This window comes from Pogona vitticeps, chromosome 2, assembly GCF_051106095.1.
Source record: "Pogona vitticeps strain Pit_001003342236 chromosome 2, PviZW2.1, whole genome shotgun sequence".
In the NCBI taxonomy this organism is placed as follows: Eukaryota; Metazoa; Chordata; class Lepidosauria; order Squamata; family Agamidae; genus Pogona; species Pogona vitticeps.
In genome coordinates, this window is record NC_135784.1 from 133637822 (window position 1) to 133652663 (window position 14842).

The following is a 14842-nucleotide window of genomic DNA, read 5'->3' on the forward strand; positions in this document are numbered from 1 at the left end:
ATCTTGGCATAGTAGGTTCCATAAATCATGAGAGAAATGCTTCCTCGTGGCACAGCAGCTAAACAGCAGTATTGCAATCAAGACTGCACAGAAGTTTCATTGTGACAAGCTCAGGTAGCTGACTTGAGGTTGACTCAGCCTTCCATCCCTCTGAGGTTGGTAAGTTGAGTACCCAGCTTGGTGATTGGGGGGGGGTAATATGTAGCGTGCATAATTGAATTGTAAACTGCCCAGAGAGTGCTTTAAGCGCTATGGGTTGACACACAAGGAACACACTTCACTTTGCTTCATTGCCTGAGTACTTTGCTAGCCGGAAATTAGGCAGGCCTATTTCTCTTGCCAACTCTTTCTGTCCATATACAACGCACAAGTTGGGGGTGATCTAAAGAGGGAAATCTGTTCACTCAGATAAGTCTTAAAGCATTTAGGGTTTTGAATGTCAACATAAGAACCTTGAAGCATATGCAATGTAGCCAAAGCAACCACACCAGGACAGGTGGGGTGTGGTCATATTCTGATGTTCCTGACACCAGCCTGGCTGCTGCCTTTTGCACTTGCTGCAGCTTCTAAACCATCTTCAAGGGCAGCCCCATGTGGAGAGCATTGCAATAGCCTATCAAAGATTACCAGTGCATGAACCAGTATAGATGATTGACTTTGGGAGAGGAAAGTACTTCTCCACAAACTGACTGCATTTTTAAAGAAAAACCAAGGAGATGGGCACAAACTCCAGATAAAACCCAACTGACAGGTGATATGGCAGCCCAGGCCAGGGTGGGGGTGGAATCATTTTGGCCTAGCCAGGCATATGACTAAGTGTGCCCAGTATCTGCACCCACCAGCTTTCTTTCCCCCTGCCATTCCCTTTTTTTGGAGGGGGGGGGTCCTGACTCTTTGGTTTGCACAGGCACAACATGCTTACTAAGCCAGGGAGACCTAATGTCGGGTGGGAAGGAGTGGTAACGGATCCCCATACTTTAAAGACAACTCACATCCAAAAGAAGGAGAAGGAGAAAAAGGAAAAGGAGGAGGAAGAAAAAGAGAAGGAGGAGGAGGAGGAGGAAAGCCTTATCCTGCAGCATTGCTTGTCCTGGCATTTGCCTCCCCACCTGGAGACCCAGAAAAACTTAGCTGAGACACCAGCTCATGCGCTGAGAGACCTGGCATCTCTACCCAGGTGGCAGAGGCAGAAGTCCAGTTCAACACAGAGTAGCCAGGCTGGCCCTGCAGAGAAGCAGAGGGCAATGCCCTGTTCCAGACCTCACTGGGAAATGGTGGGGAGATGACGTCAAGGAGCTATGTCCACCTGATAGAGCAGTGGTCAGAGAACAGGTGTAAATTACCCCTAATGGGGTAAACATGAAAATCCTGGGGGTAATGAGGACACAACCCTAACACCCTTCCCTCCTCCTCCTCCTCCTCCTCCTCCTCTTCTGCCTGAAAGGGGGGCCCGATTGCCCCCTTCCCACCCCCTTCTCTGGCCCGGCTGCCACCGAACCACGGCAGATGGCGGCTGGCGATGGGCCCCGGCTGGTGACAGATGGCAGCCAAGGCGGTGGCGGGGCTGGCCATGACAGAGGGCAAGGCCGGGGTGAGTGGCTGGAGCGCCCCAGCCAGGAGGAACCTCTGCTTCCAGTGCCTGGAGAGGTGGATCGCGGTAGAGTAGGGAGGGCGTGGCCATGACGGCAGCCCAGGCCAGGCTCAGCCTCCTGCCGCTGGGCTGCCACCCCACGCCCCGTCCCTGGAGGAGCCCACTGGGCAGTAGCGGCACTCGACTGACCGCGTGTGACCGAGATCCTTCTTTCAAATCAAGGGAGTAATGTTGGCGTATATAAATTTTTAGGGGGTAGAAGGTAAAAAAGTTCCCTGACCCCTGTGATAGAGTAACATGTTATCAGATAAAAATAAAATAAAATGTCTGTGCCTTCTTGTTTCCCTTGGCCATGATGGCGGTGATCTCTCTGCTTGGCCCAGCAGCCTGAAAGCAGTGGGGCAAAGGGGGAAATGTCATGTTTGTCATGTTGACAGACGTGCACAAGTCAACAGTGGTGCCTCTGCCACCTCCTGCACACCCTGTCTGGCTCCAAAGCAGTAAGGGCGCTTGGAGTGCCACTCACTATTTTCATTAGCACCTTTGATTACAATGTTTAGCTACAGCTATCTGTCAGACAAAATTTGATTTCTCATTTGAGAAAAGGCAGTGAGGGAAATGAACAGGCAACAAGGCTCCTGTGTGGGTAAAATGTATTTACATAGCGTTCCTCTCTATCTGTTTCGTGTCTCTTCATGACTAGGACCTGTCTGGCTCATTTAGACTCAAATGCTCAGTGGAGAAAGGAAATCAGAAATCAGGAGAAAGAGGAAGACTGCAATGGAGCTTAGAATAAACCACCAGTCTCTGCAGTGTTGGTTTTTAAATGGGTGGTGGTGAGAGAGACAACATGTGCCCTTCAGATCTCATAAGAGTAAAACTCCCGTTATTCTTAGCCAGCATGACCAATGATGAGAGGGGATGGGAATTACCTCCCAACCACAGCTAGAAGGCCAGAAGTACCTCATCCTTGGAAACATCCTGAGTTGACCCCAGTGGATCAAGTATTTGTGCCACTCTCAAGTGACAGACCTGGAGTTTCAAAGCCAAATATGGAGTTGGAGGTTGCCTCAAATCATGCCCTGGACACAAACCAAAGTTGAAACTGGGCATGTCTTTAGGACCGCAACATTCACCAGCAACAACGCCCACCACCATTACTTAGGGACAGGTCACCATCCTTCTCTGTCCCTGTGTGAGCCTTCCCTTGCTGCTATCCAACGGAGCATCTAATATGAGTGGCTCACAGTTTGTTTTCCACCCCCAATTGCCTTTTCTTTGATCCCTCTTGCATGGGAAGCCTTCCCCTGTTTATCCCTTCCCAGCAGAGCTGCCTCCTGCTCCTCTGCTCGTCTCCTTAGACTGCCTTCCTAGAATTCTCCTGTTAGGTTTGTTGGTCTGACTTAACATTTCAGGGGTTAAGTCTTCCTTCCTTCCAGAAGAAGAAAAAGGCAAGGGTAAAGGGCCAACATTGAGGGCTAATGTATTCTGACCTGAGAAGAGCTTTGGCTAGGAGCTGAGCTTCCATAGCTCTCAGTTTCCACCTTAGAGCCTGCGCCAATTTTTGCAAGGTGCCACTAGGTACCACACTGTACACCACCAGGCTCCAATCAAACAAGCCTGGCACCACCTATCATCCTCCAAGCTATCCTCCTCCATGTCTTAGAGTCTAAGGTTCTTCTTCATGGCCTCTCTGAATGCACACAAATGGGTTTAGACTGCGCAGGACCCCTGCGCATGCATGCCACTAGGGAACGTCCTACTAATCACATGTTTTTCAGCTCTAGACTATTCCGAGGAGTCCTGCGCAGGCGCAGTCTAAACCCATTTGTGTGCATTCACAGAGAACTACTCTAAGAACTATGGTTACAGGTAAGTAACCTCTCTTTCTAGACACTTGGTTTCCTTATTCCCAATCTAATAAGGAAACTAATCTAATGTCATTCAGGTCCTTGAGTGGATGCTTGGGTCAAACTTTCCCATGAAAAAAAACAGCTCAGCACAAAGAAGTCAAAGGCCAATATCCTCTTGCTAGTCCCAATGAACGGAGATTCACATTTGTATTGTTTTATTGTTCAGTAATTTGATTCAGCAAGTCTTGTCTCAGTTTGAGAATAACAATAAGGGTTCTCGAAGGCTTTCACAGCCAGGATCCAATGGTTGCTGTGGGTTTTTCGGGCTCTTTGGCCATGTTCTGGAGGCTTTTCTTCCTAATGTTTCGCCAGCCTCTGTGGCCGGCATCTTCAGAGGACTGGAGTCGGAACTTTGTCAGCCTGCTTGGCACTTGTAGGGACCCAGAAGTCTGAATCCGTCAGGGGCTTCAGTTTTGCTTTTAATTAAAGGCCTAGTTGCCTCTGGCTCTATCCTGCAACCGTCCTCGTCCCTTCCCTTCCTGCCTCCAATTCCCTCTGTAAGACTCTTTCCAAGGAAGTGAATTGTTTCTTGCTCAGCTACTGTGCTGATGATAAATGCTATCTTAATCTTCACTGACAAAATACAGCTGAGGTTCTGGATGTGCACCAGGGCAGAGAGAACATCCCCCAAGCCATCTAGGGTGGTGGTTGGGGAAAGTATTCAAAAATCTCAGCTCATTGCAGGAGTGTGTGTGTGTGTGTGGGGGGGGGGAAACCATTTCCTTTCACAGGTCCTGGAAGATTGCTTTGACTGAAAGCTTGCTGGAAGTCACCAATTGGCCCAGTGTACTGAGGAAATCTCTTTCTGTTGCTTTACATAGGGCTAAGAGGTATGGGGCATTCCAGATGCTCCTGGATTGCAACTTCCATCAGCCCTAGCTAATGGGGTGAGGAAGGATGGGAAGTGTAGTCCAACTACACCGGGAGGGTCAAGGATTGCCTGTCTCTACTCTAGCTATTATATATATATATTAGTGCTTGAAGATGTGTGCATTCTTATTAGCTGAATATTTCCTAGGGGAAATGGAAGAAAAATACAGATAGGCTACATGAAGAGAGATTGGGACAGTTCCTTTTTCGGACACCACCCGAAATGTCCCAGCCAGTACTGCCAGTGCTCAATGCTGGCTGGAGGAATCTGGGAATTGTGGTCAAAAAATAATAATAATGTTACCAAACTTGGTATATGACTACTTCACACACATGGTGATGAACTACAAAGTCAGCAGATCTGAAACCTCCATTTGTTGGTTCTTATTTGCATTCGCTAAAGCATTTCTGCTCTGCCTTTCAGGCCATATCAAGACTGCCAAGGTGGCTCATAACAATAAGGAGAACTGTAAAACTACTTTAAAAACAAGAAAAAGAGGGGAAAATACCCAGAAAAGTACGATTACAATCACTAGAAGTTCAGTGGGATAACTGATTGGGAGTGGGAGGAGCACTTCAGAGATGGCACAAAAACACAAACACACAAACTGAAAGAGAGGGAGGGAGGGAGGGAAAGATGGATCTAGGAAGTCCTTCAGCTAATTATGCATAATTCAGACACAGACAGGAGGAATTCCAAAGGGATGGCTTAATCCTTGCTCTGTCAGTCAGACAACTCTGTGCACCAGGAACTCAAAAGTGCTAGAATTCAGAATTATCAATACAATAGTAGCTGTGCAAATTTATCTGGAGAGTCCCACTGTGTTCAATGGGACTTAGTCCCTTGTACAGTATGTACAATCAGTTCAGCCTTGGAAGCCACACCATGCTTAGAGGCTGACTATCTGAGAAGCAAAAGACTCCATTTTACCTTTGACACAGCAGATGGCAGATGTATTTCAAGGATGCCCATTGGGGGCCCACAAATCACAACTTAAGAAATGTTAATTTTTGGACTGTGACTTACAGAGTTCCCAGGCCTTGCTGGCTAAGGGATTCTGGGAGTTACAGTCCTGAAGGAGGAACTTCCTCAAGTTCTGATACTAACACTCACATCAGCAGATGAAGTGGGAGAAACACATGGGAAGAGTATGAGGTAGTTATATGCTGTGGTGGGGCACCCAGTCAGTGGAAGAGCCCCAGCAAAAGTTCGTCATTGACCACAAATCCTCCTATGTTTCCTGATGTGCATCTGGATTCCAAACATGCTGCTTTAATAAGCACTCAAGGGACTAACAGGGAAGAAGGTTTTGCCTTCTAAGGTCCAAAGTGCTCCTCTGTCTGGAAGAGGACAGAACACCCCACACACCATTCACAATATGCCAGCAGGTTTCCGCTTTATGTGGGTCCTTGCTCCTCTTCCATTTCCCATCAAAACTATGTGGATTTATCGCTTATCCTGTGGTTCACTTCAATCTGGGTGCAGCTTATTGGGACAAGGCTGAGTGCTTGTATGGCAACTATCTGTAAGGTACATTTGGCTGAGAGTAAGTCTGTGTAGCACAGTGGGGAAATCTTAAACTAGATGTCAGTGGAAGTGGATCTTTCCTAGAACTGGACTGGTGCGTCGTTGATAGAGCCCAAGGCCACCCGTTTGGCAGATGAAGCCCATCGTTACCTTCCAGTGACTAATGGCAGAGCAAGGTAGGTTTTAATATGAAATACAGAGATGAAGGAAATCACCTATCTATGGCAAGCAGATTATCTCTCACCAGTTGAGGGATCACCACCTTCTAAATATGAGCTGAGAATCAGTTTGGCCTTACTTTGTCTTTAGGATTGGACTACATAAGTCAAGGCTGGCTTTACCATTTAGACAAAGTCAGATAATAGCCTCTTTCTGAAAGAGCAACACATTGTTATTTAATTTATTACCATTACTTTATTGATGGAGGGAGGAGATCCTAGGTAGATTTTATACCTCAGGTAAATTCCTGTGCACCTTGAGATGGGGGGGGGGAGACACTTTCTGTTCTCCCTCAGTCCAAGACTCAAAAAAGGAAAAGTTCAGAAAAGTTGCTTTTCTAAGGTCTGGGCGGCAAAACATATTAAAGACAGTCTGTCTGTTTTGCCCCACATCTGTATGACCCACCAGTGTTTGGGGGCTTTTTAACAGCCTTTTTGTTCATAATCTCCTTGCTACAGCCCAGAATTTAAGAATCTGTCTGCCTCCAACTTTTTGCAGTCCCAGAAGGGCCAGAGGCTGCTTTCTGTGACCAGCCAGAGGATCTATTTATAGCCACCATGTCTCACTGAACAGACATTTATGTGGGAAATAAAGATCACAACATCTAAACCATGATCCAGCAATGGATGCCAGGGAGAGTGCAGTGCAGCTTCATAGGCTAACTGACTGGCCTTCCTGTTTAACTGAATACTAGACTCTCAACATCCCTGGCACATGTTTATCCTTCAGGAAGGCAATAAAACAAAAATATCCCACTAGACAGCCTGATGTAGCTCCGTGCTGCAATCAATGAATATGGTTAAGACACATTCTGCTGCTTTTGTCCCTGATGTCTTTCGCAAGCAAGAGTAGGAGGCAGGACCAGGCTGGCCCTGTCATTGGGACAAACAGGCAGTGTCCATCTTGCACGCAACACATTTTGGACATAGAAGGGTAGAAAGCTCTTAATTACGTACCTTAATTTGTACAGTATTGCTGTCTCAGGGAGAACAGCAGGTGGCGGCCTCACCCTGGAATAAGCACCTCAGGTAGAAACTGCCTGCAGAATTTTCTGCCTCAGGTGATAAAATAATTTGACCGGCTTTGGGTAACGATGCGCCTTGATTGAGGCGTGTGAGGGCTCTGTTTTCTGTTTCCTCAGGCAGGAAAATGTCATGGTTTGTCTCTGGCAGAATGTTGAGTCTACAGGGCTAGGAATGAGTCTAGGGCCTAGATGCTAGACCGAGTTCAGCACAAGAAGTAGCTGCCTGTCTGTGCAGGGAGCATTTACAAGACAATTTTTTATTAATTAAGAAAAAAAATAAACAACTTGTCTCTTAAACAAGACCTGAATCTCAAACTGCACAAACATGTTATTCTTTTTTGTGTTTTGACAAAGGGGTGTGATGCTACCAAAATGGGTTGTCACCAATGGGCGGCTTCCACTGCATGTTGCTTTTTTTAAAAATATGAAATCAGGTATGCCAGTTGAAGAAGTATCTCCCACACTCTGATGAAGAACATGGAAGCACAGAGCCAAGCAGTCCACGAAGCGTCTCAGGGAAAGGCAATGCTCGTCCCTCTTGGGCAGCTCAGAGCACCTGGACACAGAGGTTGCATGGACCATTCCTGCACCACAAGCACCATCCCAACAGGTCATGAATTGGAAACATCTGATCTTTTAAGATGTTTTGGATTACAACTCCCATCATGCTTAATTTTTGTCATGCTGAGTGGGGCTGATGGGAACTGAAGGCCAAACATCAAAAGGGCCAAAGTTTCTCCATCCCTGAAATAAAATATGTGATCAAAACCACGATTAACATCATTGTGTATGTGTGTCCGCCCCAGATACTAGGAGTGCTAAGACAACACACTCAGTTTGGGAAGCCCTACATTTCCTTTAAGCTAGCACAGAAAATGGAACATTAAAACTCGGTAACCAACTGGAAAACTAGTTGTGCAACTTACTACTGATTCAAGATTATTTATTGTTTTCTCCTTTTCTGTTTTTACTTGATAGTAAGAACAGTAAAATCTCATTTATATTCCTAGCTATGCAAGCTGGGGGACCTTGCTCAAGTTACATTTGCAGCATAGAAGCTTCTTAGGGTATGAAGGCAATGTCATTAGCCTTGGCTCAATGGAGAAGTACTCATCCCACCTACCCGTTCTATGGTCGCCACATAAACAACACCAAAAAAGGATGTCACACATCAGAAGAGGGGGGAGAGAATGATGATGACCAAGACAAAGAAGACAGAAATGTACATAACCTTGCATGTGCTAATTTGTATGTACTGATGCAAAGATAGAAATTACTTTTGTAGCTGAAACAGAAGTGCAGCCTATCTTAGTTGTGACTTGGACTGAACAATCATTTGAATCAGTGGTTATCAACCTTGGGTAACCCAGGGGTGGTCTTAGACTGCAACTCCCAGAAGCCTTCACCCCTAGCTGTGCTGGCCAGGGTTTCTGGAAGTTGCAGTCCAAAAACACCTGGGTTGTTGAGAATCACTGATTCAAATGAAAAACTTTCGAAAAGAAGATTGTTCTCTGTCACCCTAACTTCCTTCCTGCTTCGTTTCTGCCTCTTGTTTTCAGAAGGTGAGATGTTAGTGGAACAAGGATCCAGCATGAGACCCAAGGCTGTCGTGTATCTTTGCAGCACAGGAAGGAACTGTGTTTTCAGGTGAATAACAAGGTAAGGGGTCTCAGGTTCCTGAAGCTGTAGCGGTGTTATAATTCCCTGGATGCTAAGATGATGCCATAGATCAGGGGTGGGCAATTAATTTTTATAGGGAGCCACATGAAAAATCTGAACTGTGTTCAGGGGCCAAACCAACTTTACTTAAAAATAAAAGATAAGCAACTGATCAACTTTAGACAAAAAGCTATAAATGGTTTTGATGTTCATCTTGTTCAGTGAGAGAAATCCAGTCTGTCTTGGGCTTGAACAAGTGCTTGAACACCGGACTGGAGCAATGACCGGCGGGCCAGACAGGAGCAGCTCGCGGGATGTATGTGCCCAGGTCTACCATAGATCAATCTCTCATCCTCAAGAGGTTGGGGCTTACAACAGCCATCTGCATTTCCCAGCATAGCCAACAGCAAGGTATTGGGGAAATTGCAGTCTAAAATATTCCTGCCTAGAGAAGGAAGAAAAAATAATAATCTATGTGCCATTTGACTTTGATGGCAGGTTTTTGGCTGATCAGTCCCAAGTTACTGCCCCCCAGATATTTTGTGGAAAATGTTCTGGAAAAGTGAATTTTTGTTGTTCTTGTTCTTGTTGCATCTCTCCACAGAGCCTTTAGGTAACATGTCATTCTAGCAGGAAAAAAAAATTAGAAGATCAACATTTACAGATTCTTCAGCCAGAATTGCAGTAGTGTCAGGGTGCTCTCTACTGTCCAAAGTTGGGATACATGTGAAATGGAATAACTGCATGGCTTAACAGATGAGAGCACCTTCTTTCCCCCATTTCACTCTTCCTCACTCTTCCAACATGAACCCTCTCTACCTAAACCTGTGGCCTATTGAACTCCTTACACTCCAAGTATCTGAGGGAAAGGGTTGTAATCCACAAATGATCACATCTTTTAGTTTGTAAGCCCCATCCTTTTTCTTTTTCCTATACAATGTATGAGCTGGCTGGATTCAGTGGTTAGGTCTCTGATTGCAGAGCCAGAAGTTGGCTGTCTCCTGCGAGGACAGCCAGCCTGGGTGGCCTTGGGGGCCAGCTGCACAGCACCAGGGCAACCCCCAGAAGAAGGGAAGGGTAAAACCACTTCTGAGTACTCTCGACCTAGAAACCATAAAAAGGGTCACCCTAAGTGAGAATTGACTTGATGGCACATTTTTTATTAAATAATAATAATAATAATAATAATAATAATAATAATAATAATAATAATAATAATAATAATAATAATAATAATAATAATAATAATAATAATAATAATAATAATAATAATAATAATAATAATAATAATAATACAGGAAAACAAAAACAAAAATCTCTTGTGGCACCCTAATTGCTAGCAACATTTAAGTGGCAGAAGCTTTAATTGGCTGCAATCCAATCCAGATCACAAAAGCTTCTGTCAAATAAAAGAGAAGCCAGATTTCGCACCTTAAGGACGACAAGACTTTTAGTTCCTCTTTTTTGCCAGAACTGACTAGCACAACTACCAGCTAGATTACCAGAGAAAATATTAGTCTCCAGGATGTTGCAGGACTCTCTTGGTTTTGTGGTGACAGAGAAACACAGCTATACCACTCTATGCCTTATCGGCCTGGTTCTTAGAATGATCATACAAGAGGGGATTATGTCGGAGAGCACTGTCAGCATCCTCCCTTGAGCAATTATGTAGTGGAGCCATGGCTTGCTAGGTTGAACCAGTTAGATTCTTTTATCAGCAGGGGCAACTGCCTCCACCCTGGTTTCCCTGTTCCTTCTCAGCCTCGCTACAGTCTTCAAAGTAATGGGAGCTGCTGGGTTTTCCCAGCAACAATGTATTGCACTTTCCTGTTGTGACCCCAAGCATTTGGGGATGGCTTTGTCTTGAATGGGTTATTAAGAGTCCATAGCTTTTTAAACTGTCTACTCTCAGTAGAGAAGAGAACTGCTGGAACTAGCCTGTGAATGTGCATCAACAGAGTTGCCTTTGTTTTTAGAATGGGGACTGTTATGATAATGTGTGTCCATGCTGTACCACATGTGACAGTGTGTGATATTCCTCAGTGTATGATGTTCCTTAAATACACAGTGAAACATCCTGTAAAGGCATGCATTGTCACAGGCTTCATTTCAGCCTGGGTCCCCAATCCAGCTGGAAAAGTAACCCAACAGAAAACATTAAGATCGTAACAGGGTACTATCCAGGTAGTATATGCTGCAGAAAGCCAAAGGGCAAATGTGACCTCAGGAACAATGCAAATCTGATACCCAGGGATCAGAAGCAAGATGCTGGATTGCATGTCAATTGAATATGAGTTTTTCCAGCTGGCTCTGTAGACCTGGATCTTGGTATAAGCCAGTGGTTCTTAACCTTGGGTTACTCAGGTGTTTTTGAACTGCAACTCCCAGAAACCCTGGCCAGCACAGCTGGTGGTGAAGGCTTCTAGGAGGTGCAGTGCAAAAACACCTGAGTAAACCAAGGTTAAGAACCACTGGTATAAGCCGTCAGCTTCTTATTAAGCCATACTCTCTTAGTGAGTCTAGAGAACATGGTAGCTGCTTTGCGAATGTGTTTATCCTGCTCAACATCTAGAGAGAGAGTGTGTAAGAGATCGTTGAGCTAAGGTACATGAAATCATGAACAACCTCCAATTTTTGTGTAGAGATGGTAATAGAGGGAGGTGAGTCCATGTCCTGGCCCATGACTTGTCTTTTCTTCAGGCTGATTGTTAATCCAAAGTCTTGGCAGGCCTTACTAAAATGATTCATAAGTTGTTGGAGGTCTTCAGCAGAGGGGGCAACAACGGCTGCATCATAGGTGAAGAGGAACTCCTGCATGTGTTTCAGCTGGACTTTGGTCTTCACTCTCAATCTAGAGAGATTAAAGAGTTTTCCATCTGATCTAGTCCGGAGATAGACACCTTTCCCTCATGAAAGGACCTGATGATGTTAAGGAGTCAAAGTGGACATCAAGTCTTGGGAAGTATTTTAAAAATGCCATCCTTGCTAACCAAATCAAAGGCCTTTGTAAGATCTATGAAGGCCACAAAGAGTGGCTGTTGTTATTCCCTACATTTCTCCTGCAATTATCTGAAGGAAAATACCATGTCAATGGTGGATCTATTAGCTCAAAATCCACATTGTAATTCTGGATAAACTCTTGTCTGCAAGCACCTGGAGCCTCTTCAGCACAACACGGGTAAGCAGCTTCCCTCCAATGCTGAGAAGAGAGATGCCATGGTAGTTATTGCAGTCTCCCATCACCTTTCTGTACAATGTGATAATGTTTGCATCCTTCATGTCCTCTGGTACTCCACCTTCCCTCCAGTAAAGACAAAAGATTTCATACAGCTCAGTAGTGATGATCTCTTTACAGCACTTCAACAGGGATGTTATCCTTTCCAGGTGCCTTGCCAGAGGTGAGGGAATCCAAGGCAGCTTTTATTTCTGCTAAAGTTGGCTGCTGTCCAACTCTTCCAAGACAGGGAGGCACTCGATGTTATTTAATGCCTCTTCGGCTACTGCATTCTCTCTGGAATATAGCTCAGAGTAGTGCTGCATCCAGCATTCCATCTGCTGTACTCAGTCCTGGATGATCACGCCTGTAGCAGACTTTAAGGGAGCAGATTTCTTCTGTATTGGACCTAAAGCCTGCTTGATACCGTCATACATTCCCTTGATGTTACCTGTGTCCGCTGCTGTCTGTCTCTGAGAGCAGAGCTGAAGCCAGTAATCATTAGAACATCTCCTGGCAGTCTGTTGGACTTTGCTATGAGCAACTCGAAGAATCTGCAAGTTCTACTCACTAGGACAGGTTTTGTATGCTGCTAGAGCTCTCCTCTTTTCTTCGATGGCTGGCATCAACTCCTCCAAATGGGCTTCAAACTGGTCTGCCGTCTTTTTGGTCTTCTTGCCAAATGTGAACAAGGCGGTGTTATAAACAGCATTCTTGAAATGTTCCCATCGTTCAGGTGCATTTGCACCGGCCGGGTTTGGAAGAGTTTCCTCAAGCGCTTGGGCAAATTCCTCCACTTTTCTCCGATCATGAATCTTGCTCATGTCAATACGTGGTCTTCCTTTCTTTTTCGTATGATACAGTCTCTTTATTTGCAGTTTTACTCTGCTACACACCAGAGAGTGATTAGTATCACAATAAGTGCCCTGATAACTGTGTGTGCTTGTAATACTAGGAAGGCTAGAGAGTCTAGTGAGGATCAAATCGACCTGATACCAATGCTTTGATCTTGGATGTCTCAAAGACACTCTGTGTTGAAGCTTCGTATTAAAGAATGTGTTGCTGACACAAAGACCATAATAACAGCAAACCTCCAGCAAGCATTGGCCATTTTGTTCATTTTCCCAATGCCAAAACAGCCTAGACAAGTGGGCCAAGAATTGTGATCACCACCAACTCTAGCGTTAAAGTTTCCGAGAATGAACAACGTCTCTCTCTGGGATTTTTTTGATAGTAGCTGCCAGATCATCATAGAATTTGTCTTTGACTTCTGCTGTAGATGGCAGTGTTGGTGCATATGCACTAATAAGAGTGACCAGTCCTGCTGATGAGTGGAGCTGCAGAGACAGGATTCTTTCACTCCCCACAGTAGGTGGAACAATGGATCTCAGCAGAGTATTTCTAACCACAAAGCCAACGCCATATTTCCTGGTCTCATTCAATGGTTTTCCCTGCCAGAAAAATAAGAAGCTTTTTTTCTTTGACAAATCCCGAGTCTGGCAATCTCATCTCTTGCAGGGCAACAATGTCCATCTGCAGCCTACTCAGTTCCATGTCGATGACAGCTGTCTTGCGCATGTCATCTATTTCCTGCAGGTCATCAGAAAAGCCAGGAATTGTCCAAACGTTCCAGGTGCCCAGCTTTAGGGCAGAAGTTTTCTCGTGATTGTTGCATGGTGCAGGGTTATTGATCTGCTTGCCAGCTTTCACCCTAAACCTCACGCACCCTGTGAGGTTAACAGACCGTGCCAAGGCAGCACCTTACTGGCTGGGGGCTGCTCAACTTAAGGCGGGCAGTAGCTACCTAGTGAGGTGCAATGACCTCTCCCACCATTGGAAATAGCCCCTGGCATCATGCTCTACGCCAATCGAGCAGAGACTTGTAACCAGTAACTGCTACTTCCTGTGTCCTCTCCAGAGCATGAAGCCTGTGTAAAATAATATGGAGGATAGACTGTTAGAAAGCAGAAAATCCCCCCTCTCCACAACACTGAAGTAGTCCAATGGAAAGGCAAGAGCCAATAGAATTAGTTCCAGCAGTGTCGCAGGAGTTGCCTCCGGGACTCCAGCTCCGGATTTTGCCTCTAGGTTAACTCCTGAAACCTTTTCCATCAGTGGATATAGCCACAAGGCAGTGGAGGTTTAAAATCAGAGTTTTCCTTCTCCTAGATGGGCTGCCTTCCATGGCTGACGAGCCCCACCTACTTGGTGCATAGATTACAAACATAGTGGTAACAAATAAGGAAACAAATCTCATATAAGTGTGCTGAAGAACCCTCAGTTCTTGGGCATAAACTGGACAATGAATGACATGGTTATGAATTTTTAAGGTTTAAGTATATGAATTTTTAAGGGTTAAGTATGCACAATCCCAGGGTGCTCCCAGAAGAAGGGAATGGTAAACTACTTCTGAGTATACTTAGAGAAACCTGGAAGTGGTTGCCAGAAGTTGGAACCAACTTGATGCCACATGGTTTATTATCATAGAAAATGGACAAAAACATAAAAACCTCAGCTTCAGTGTTAGAGCCTGGGTGGGAATAGGGTCTGTAACCTCTCCAGAATTTCTCCTGTAGAAAACCCACCAAAATGAACATGTTTCATTCTCACCTGGGTGTCACAGAACATATTATGAGCTGTCTGCTTTGGGTAGCCTTTGTGGCTTTAAGGAGAAGGCTAAGTTGCACGGTATGTTTTGTCTGATTCTGGTTTTAGAATCTGTTGTTCAGATGCAGCTATCCGATTATCATGTTATTTAAGTGTGGAAAATTGATTGGGCATCATAGGAGTTGCAGTCTGTCACATCTAGAGAAAAGTCAGGGGG